Here is an 8,447-nt window from a genome sequence, read left to right on the forward strand (position 1 = left end):
CAAGCTTTTTAATGTATTCAAAATAAACACTTTCACAACTGATGTCACATCAGAACCTGTACTCTCGCAAAACGAATAAAAAGTACTAAAACAGTGCTCTACGTCTCAACAAGTACTCTTCCAAATTACACAAAAGATTGGGAAGGATGAGAGCAGAAGGAAGGATAGATTGATGCCCTTCACTAGCAGATGGCACAAGCTGGCACTAAGCAGGGTCCTCATCTTCACACTGACCATTATTTAAAGCTGCAACACGGAAGGGAAAGACATGAAGTTACAGCCAAACCCCTTGGGGGTTTGAAAATGAGGAGGAAAAGTCTGGGATAGCAGTAGCAATGTCATTTCTAAAGGATTCATGTTGCAATGGTGTCAATGAAAAATGGTTTTCAAGTGACTTAATAGAAAAAAAATACCAGGAATAAAGGATGTCTTGGAAAATACACTTTAATGCTTTCTGATTCCTTTGTTTTAGGCGTCAGCGAGAAAAATATGTAGAGATTGTCATGATGGGACAGAGGACGTTCAGCATTGCCAGAACAGTCCTGAGAGAATGGCTTTCTTTTAACCTGCAACATGCACTGGCACACAGTCACACAGGCTGTGTTTAAGCATAACACCCATAAGCCCCTGAAACACTGATCACAGCGCTGTCTGTCTTTGTTAACAGTGTATTACCCTCTTACAACTGTTTCTTTTCTTGCCTAGCATAGCACTCGCCCATCTTAGAGCTTGTTAAACCTGAGCAATGAATAAAGCTAGACACCCACATCCATTCTATGATACAAAGATTAAAATAATATGGTTTTGGGAAAAACAAAAACAAAACCAAAAACCCACAAAACAAAAACCCAACAAAACTTTTAAACAAATTCAAGGCAAAGTGTATATACCAATATAACACAAGGAGATTAAATAAGGCTAAGAATCATGGTTATAATATGAAAGAATACCTAAAAATAAACATGGACTAAAACTTCCTCTAAAACAACTTAGATGGGGTTCAAGTAATTACGAACTTCAAACATTGGCGTTAAATGAATGACAGCACTAAAGAATCTCAACTGTTCTCCTTGGGAGGAGCAGCCACAAACCTGATGGCAGATACCCCTAACCCTGTATGGCCGAGTGGGAAGTCAGGTCTGGAGCCAGCCCAGCTCTGCAAACACAGCAGTGAGGAGAGGCAGGGGGAGAATTTATAAAAACAACAGATATTCAGATGCATCATATGCTTATTTTACCTACCAAAACAAATTTCACAACTTCAGTATTGTGGGGTGTGCAACAGGACTTCAGGTAATTCCAGACTGGCAAACATGGTTAAACAGAAACTCCCAAATATGGAATCCTGAAAGAAAACCATCACATTTCATCAGTGATGTGAAATAACAGAAATACTGAACATACTGGTGAATAGCTCCATTTTTAATATGCAGTTTTGCACCAAGTCAAACGCTCTCCTCAGCAATGCAAAAAGCACATATTACTAAATTCAGATTTGAACAGCAAAGCCTGAGGAGCTTGAAAAATCAACCTTTCACTACAGGCAGAAAGTTGAATACTCCCTTTAGCTGGAAATGACATTCTATTCTTCTAAGCTGGGCAAGTTTTATCTAGAATAATGTATTTATTTGAGTCTTAGGACGAACTTATCTTGATTAAACTAATGTTCAGAACAGAGAAACCAGCACAGCCAGGGTGTCTCTCTGCTCCGTGAGCAGGTGCCTAAACCAGCCCAAGTTAAGCCCATTCCAGAAGCACATTCCAAGCCCACAGGACCACCTCAGCCAGACATTGTTGCTGCAGGCGGCCAATGTGGAGAGGTGAATCCATTCCTAGGCCTTGCTCCTGGGCTCACCAAGCTGCACTCCAGCTCCTGGGACCATAAAAACACAGCAGTAAAGCTAAATGGCTTCGGGACAACAAAACACCGCCCCTCAAATCAACGGGGTTTATAGGCACAGCCCAGGGGTGGTTCTCAAGGAGATTTTCTGCTTATGTGCTTGCCTGCTCATCAGTCGGGAAGGGGACTGCCCAAAAACAAACAGGGGAAGCAGAAAATAGAAGAACACTCAGAAAGAAAAAGCAGAGATTTGTTGTCGTCTATCTAGACAACAAAGTAAAATTGGTTTCAAAGCCTTATTGTGCTGTAGCCTGTGCACTTTGCACCTATCCAGCAACTCAGAGAGAAGGAAAGAGGTTTTACATTCAATCACATCATAGAGGCTTTGCAGCAATTTTAATGGTCATCTAGCACTTTTCAACCTCTTGTATCTTCTTGTATTTCTAAGTAATTGCAACTCAAGAAGCGTAGCACCAAGTCGAATGCCTGATGGATAAACCACAAGCAGTGACCTGTTTCCAACCATATGCACCTGCCTAAATACCATGACCAGACACCAAGCTGAGGAGCAAAATCAAAATTTGAAATAGAAAATTTTAGTAATTTTTGTAAAAGCCAAAACGAAAAAAGGTTTTCACATTCTACAGCAGATATTGCACTAGTTCTACTTTTTCACCCTTTTCATAAAAGGATGTTCCACAGTCTAAAGCTGAGTCCTGTAACAAACTGGCTGGTTACCTCCAAAGCCAGGCCAAGACTTCACAGGAAAGGCTGGGCCATGGAAAAGCTGTTTTTAAGGAAGTCTCCAAGGTGCAGCAGCCGGTCCCCATGCTGAAGGCCTGTGCCTTAGCCCAGCAGGGTGAGGGTGATTTTGGCTAAAGCATGGGGAAGTAGAGAGAAGAAAAAGATCTTCTGAACTCCTTGGTGCAAAGCACCAAAGGGGTTTTGTTCCTTCAGTTCTCCCTGCTGAGTGTTCCTCACCACGACACCCAACTGCTCCAAAGAAAAACTGGGAAAGACAGGCTGCCCTAGCAAGATCCGGTGTGAAACAGGATGGTCAGCATGGGCTATGGGAAGAAGAAGAAGAAAATAACTGCTGCTGTCTCCATTGCCATTGTGCACATGGGATGAGACCAAATTTGGCTAAGGAAAATAAGTAATCAACATTGGTTCATTAACTCCAACTTTCACTACAGTAAGTTACCTGGCAAACCTGAGACTGAGCACACATCTTAGCAGACCCCAAGGAATCACAGAAAGAGCCTTGTGAAGTGTTCCAGCTACAGAAGTGTTTTGTTTAGAGTTTATGCTTTCCCAAACACAAAGAAAACAAACCAAGCATGTCTCCAGCAAGGCAGGCTTCGTTCACTCATGCTGACACAGAACCGGTCACTGCTTCTCACACTGGTCTGCTGCACTCCCATAGCCCTCAAGCTAAAACACTGAAACCCAAATGTTTCTGACAAAGAGAAAATTACAGCTTGTTATAGCACACTTAACTCTTTCCAGTGCTATCCTGATGTAGTCTGACAGCAGGTTTAATGAAACATCAGTTTGTTAAAGGTTCAAGAAGTTTGCTGAAAGCCCACAGCTCATGCCAAGCTGCAATGGACACGCCTCAGCTGAGCCACTGGGTTTTATTCCAACAGAATTTGACTGCTGAGGTGCTCAGGACTGCTCTAAAAAGCAGAATGATAACTTCAGAATAAGCAGCTAACTTAGCCATGTAGAAATTACCCCTTTCAGCAGCTGAGATACAAACCAAGGCAGCTGTCAGGCACAAGGGAAATGGGAATTAGCAATTTTCTTGGGAGCTGCAGTCCAGCCAGCACAATATTTGGTCAATCAATTCCCATTAGCTGAGTTACTAATTTCCCATGGTAAGGGTATTTTCATTTGGAAGAAGCACACTGTGAATACTGACAGAGCTTTGCAGTACATAACTTTCCACAAGGATCCACCAACGTAATTAGCAAACAAAATGAGATGCTATTTAAAATCAGAAGCATCTTGACTATATTTGATCTTGTCTTCAAAAGTTATGAAAAATGCCTTTTTAAGTAGCAATCTGTGCTCTGTGTTACAACAAGCTTTTTATTTAAACCAGAATTTAACCACTACCAGACCTTTCTGGGCTGACACATTCCACAGGTGCTCCTTTATCACCAAATTCTCACAGGGCTTCCTGAACAATAATATAACCAGCCCAGAAATCTATGTGATCATCAGCACTGAACTAAGGTTTGACTGAAAACTGCACCTTCTGCAACATTATTCCTTCTTTCATCTAACAAATATCCAGGAAATCTCAGGGAAGCTTTTAAAATTCTGAAATTATGTAAAGGATGAAAAAAAGAATTGAAGCTAAAACAAACAGCTTAAAAGTAATTATTTGATAGGAGACACTCAGTATCAAGGAGACTCTTTTCCCTGACCAAAAAATTAATCTTCATATAACAGAAGTAGGTACACCTTTGGTTAAAATCAAAATTATTCTGAGAGTTTCCTGACTGTATAAAAACTTGCAGCTTATTTTGTGCTGCTCTGGGCTTTTAGAAAAATCTAATTTCAAGTGTTATTTATTGTCACTACTGCCATTAAGAACTACACAAGCAGCTAGGACCTTCTGGTAAAACGTGGATGCAACAGAATTGGAGAGCAATGCATTCTTGTAAGGATGAGAAGAGCACTCCCAAAAAACCCTTCAAAGAAACATTTTGCCATGCATGGCAAGGGGTAGGAATGCAGCAGTCTTTAAGGTCTCCCCCAACCTAAACCATTCTGAGATTCTGTAAATGCACACCAGAGGCTCAACTCAGTCTCTGTGAGCACCACACAGAAACCACAATGAAAAACACAATCTTACACCAGCTGCATGGTCCTGGCAAGTAGTTTGATTTTCAAAACAATAAAAATTATAAAATTCAAGTGATTTGGCATAGGACTTGGGGAATTCAATAGCATGCATCTTTTGGTGGAATAACTAGATCCCTTTCACCCACCAGATCTAAAGCATCAGGTCCCATTATATTCAACTGAGCATAAGCAACTTCCTGTCCCAAACTATTGGTTTACATAAATTAATTTAGACAAGGTACCATTCATCTCATGTAATTTTCTATTTTTCATACCAATCAAATCCAAAGCCCTGTGCAGGGCTATGCTTCAGGGCACTCATGCCAGCTGAAGAAGCAGGCAACTGGTCTCGGGTCCAAGAAGATGATGGCCCTCAAGAGCTGTGGACTCCCACATGTGTCTCCATCCCTCACCCCAGCTCCCAAAAAACAGCACTGTCACACACTGGTTGCCTTTCTTTTTCCCCAAATGCAAAAAGAAGAGTTATTTACTGAGTTACAGCCTCAGGGCTCTCACATATACATGACCAATTCAGTACTTATTCCTATTTTTGATTACTACAGCAGCAATTTTTGATGTGCCATTCAGCGTGCAGGTGCGATGCTGTTCCACTGGATGGAAAATGATTTCTCAATTTACTGAGAAAAATCCCCAGCTCCTGGACCTCTGGAAAACTTCCACTACCAGCCTGCATAATCCAAAGCTTAGATTAGCTTTAAACTCTAGCAGCATCACTCTAATTAGCCAGGGCACAAGACAATCTAAGTTATCTTCATCCTCTCGAGCTAAACCTCCAGCTCTCCGTGCAGGAACACGCTGACTCCATGGCTGAAACACTCAGTTATCTGCAATTAATGGGTGGTTCCTGCTGAAGAACATCAGTGATCTGCTCTGGAGCAGACAGCAGAGTCTGCAACAGTGACAAGACAAAACACAAAATATCCATGGCTCCGGTAAAGCAAAGGTGACTTGCTTGTCTGGCTGGTGGAAATGGAGACTTGCCTGGAGATGGAAAACACTTCGCCTGATAAAGCATCTTCCCTTCTGCCTCACCTTGGTGTCGTCTGGGGTTATTTCTCCTTCCACTGCTGGCGCACACCTGTTCCCAGCCCTACACATTCTTTCTCATTGCTTCTGCTCCAGCTGTGCATTAAGGAGAAGGTTTATGCTTGAAGGCAGTTTTTGCAGCACCAAGGGTCAAGTCCTGCTGCTCAGTGCCCTACACACCCGCAGGCCTCCTGTTCCCTCACACCATCCCTGCACCACAGCTTTGCATTTCTCAACAGAGACCACAGGATTTTGAAAGACACTCTCATCACGCCTTCTGCCCTTCAGAGGTTCTCCAGCGACCTATAAAATTTCACCATTCTCAATGCAAACTGTTACAGCCACATTAACTCTTCAATCCCTTCAGCAGCAAAGCTTTTGGCACTGCAAATCTATTAAATTTAGTGAGGCTCTGTAATTGGGCTGTAACTCCAGGTTCCATCCGAAGGCAATTGCTATCGTACTAGAAAATCAAAATATACTGCCAATTTAAGGTTTAGTTGTCATGTAGAAACATTCAACATCTCCCACAAAGGCAGGAACCGTTGTCATGCTCAGGCAGCACAAAGAATGGCATTACAGCTGTTCAGCAGAATTTACCTCCACAACCTGTATTTTCAAATATTTAAGCCACTGAAAAAAAATGGAAACACCAACACTTCCAGATGCACAAGGACCTGGAATTCTTTGGATTCTCTACTCACAGTAGTTTCTTATGTTAGAGAAGCATCTACTTTTTTACTAGAAAGATGTAAAATTACTCCATCACCTGGAAGCCTGTTGTAAACAATCCCTTCCTCCAAGTCCTACAGAAGGACAGGCCTTCCAGAGAGAATGGCTGAAGAGCACTGATGGGAGATTTTCAGCCCAAATCCAGTGCCTAACAGAAGACCCTTCCTTAGGCTCAAAATACGAAGAAATGTCATTTTTCAACTGAAGGTCAGGCATCCCCCCATCCTCTTATCTCCTGTCCTAGGAGAGTCCGGACACTGTTACTGTAAAAACATTTCCTCCTGGAGCCGGGTAAGTTTCTGAGGAAGCCATAGGGCTCAGTGGATACTTAGAATCCCTGGCAAACACCTCAGAGGTGTGCTGAGGGTACTGTGCACGGCCCCCAGGCTGCAGACCTGGCCATTCTGGACACATGCCCTGAAACCTTTGTTTCTCACTCCACAAGATATGTAGAAAAGCTGGGTTTGCTATAAAGAGCTGCCAAATCCAAATGTTGTGGTCATTACACTTGGTAGCCTTTATGGAAAATGCCAGATTTGTTCTTTGTGGTTGTTTTCACATATAGGAAATACTGAAAGGTGCCTTAGCTAAAGATCCAGCCAGAACAATGCACAATAATTGCAAAACCAACAAGAGGCACGGTCTTTCTTCTAAGAGAGGTTTTACTACAATAAAATCTCTGAGAAAGGTTTCCCTACAGTTTCCAGTGAGGGGAATGACCAAAAATGTGTCTACGAGGAGGCTGAGGGGTTATGGAGAGACAAAGCTCATGAAGCTCCAACCTGCTGCCAGGATGCAGAGCCACAGAAGAGCTCTGTCCTTCCATTCCTCAAAGCAGCGGGAAGGAATCAGGGCGCTGATCTTACTGAGATGGTTTTAAAGTAGCTGAAATTTAGAGAAACGCAGAAATCGCACGGAAGGAACGAGTGAAGAGCCTTTTCCGACTGGTTTAAGAGTCACCGAGGACTCGAACAAAAGCGAAACGTCAACGCGCCCCGACTGACACGGCACAAAGCCGTCACCGCCCGCATGAGGTCAGGGCTGAGGGACCGGCTCGCACACCGGCCGGCCCGCGGGCAGCTCCCGCGCCTGACAGCGCTGCCGGCCCAGCCGCGCTCCCTCCCGGGCCGGGCCGAGCCGCGGCCTGGGAGCGCGGCCGAGGCCGGGCGCGGGCCGGGCAGGGTCGGCTCCCCGCCGGGCGCTGCGGGGCCGCAGGCCGCGGGCGGGCTCTGCCACCGCACGCTGACAGGCTCCTGCCGGGCGCCCCGGCACCGCCGGCGCCGCCGAAACGCCCCCGGCTCGGCCGCTCCGCCGCCGGCGGCGCGGGCCCGGGACCGCTCCGCGCCCCGCCAGGCCCCGCCGCCCCTTCCCCCGCGCCGCTGACTCGGCCTGCGCCCCGCCCGGGCCGGCCCCGGCCCCGCCGCTCCCGCTGTCGCCGCCGCCGCCGCGTCCCGACCCCCGCCCCGCCCTCCCCTCACCTGGACCCGCCGCCGCCGCCGCCGGGGGCGCGCGCGGGGCCGCGGGGGCGCGCGGGGCGGGGGTCGCGCGCGGCCCGGGACTCCAGCGCCGCTCCGCCGCCTGCGCCGCGCACGTGACCCGCGCGCGCCTGCGCCCGAGCGCGCGGGGGCGGGGGGGGGGCACCGCGACCCCCGGGCGGGCCCCGGGGACACAGCGGGGACAGCGCGGGGACCGGCACCGGGGACACAGCGGGGACACAGCGGGGACACAGCGGGGACCGGCACCGGGGACACAGCGGGGACAGCGCGGGGACAGCGCGGGGACCGGCACCGGGGACACAGCGGGGACACAGCGGGGACAGCGCGGGGACCGGCACCGGGGACACAGCGGGGACAGCGCGGGGACAGCGCGGGGACCGGCACCGGGGACACAGCGGCGACACAGCGGCACCCGCGCCGCGCGCCACACGGCAGCCCTGCCGCGCCCCCGCCACCGGGACCCCGGCTGGGCTCCC

The 8,447-nt window shown here is 47.5% G+C and overlaps 1 protein-coding gene across 9 annotated transcripts in view; it reads right to left on the bottom strand.

Annotated features, from left to right (window-relative positions):
* Nucleotides 1–8,052, bottom strand: part of NCOA6 (nuclear receptor coactivator 6) — a 44,336-nt gene extending 36,284 nt beyond the window's left edge. For 6 of the 9 annotated variants that reach the window (XM_038158556.1, XM_038158557.1, XM_038158550.1 and 3 more), the window contains exons 1-2: nucleotides 7,954–8,052; nucleotides 1,243–1,345 (exon numbers count right to left, since the gene is read on the bottom strand). The gene's annotated coding sequence lies outside the window, so the exon portion shown is untranslated. Of the gene's footprint in view, nucleotides 1–1,242; nucleotides 7,787–7,953 lie in introns of those variants that run through there. The other 3 variants (XM_038158552.1, XM_038158559.1, XM_038158553.1) reach the window with 3 other exon arrangements.
* Between the last annotated feature and the right edge of the window lie 395 nt (nucleotides 8,053–8,447).

This window comes from Motacilla alba, chromosome 20 (genome assembly GCF_015832195.1).
Source record: "Motacilla alba alba isolate MOTALB_02 chromosome 20, Motacilla_alba_V1.0_pri, whole genome shotgun sequence".
Classification (NCBI taxonomy): domain Eukaryota; kingdom Metazoa; phylum Chordata; class Aves; order Passeriformes; family Motacillidae; genus Motacilla; species Motacilla alba.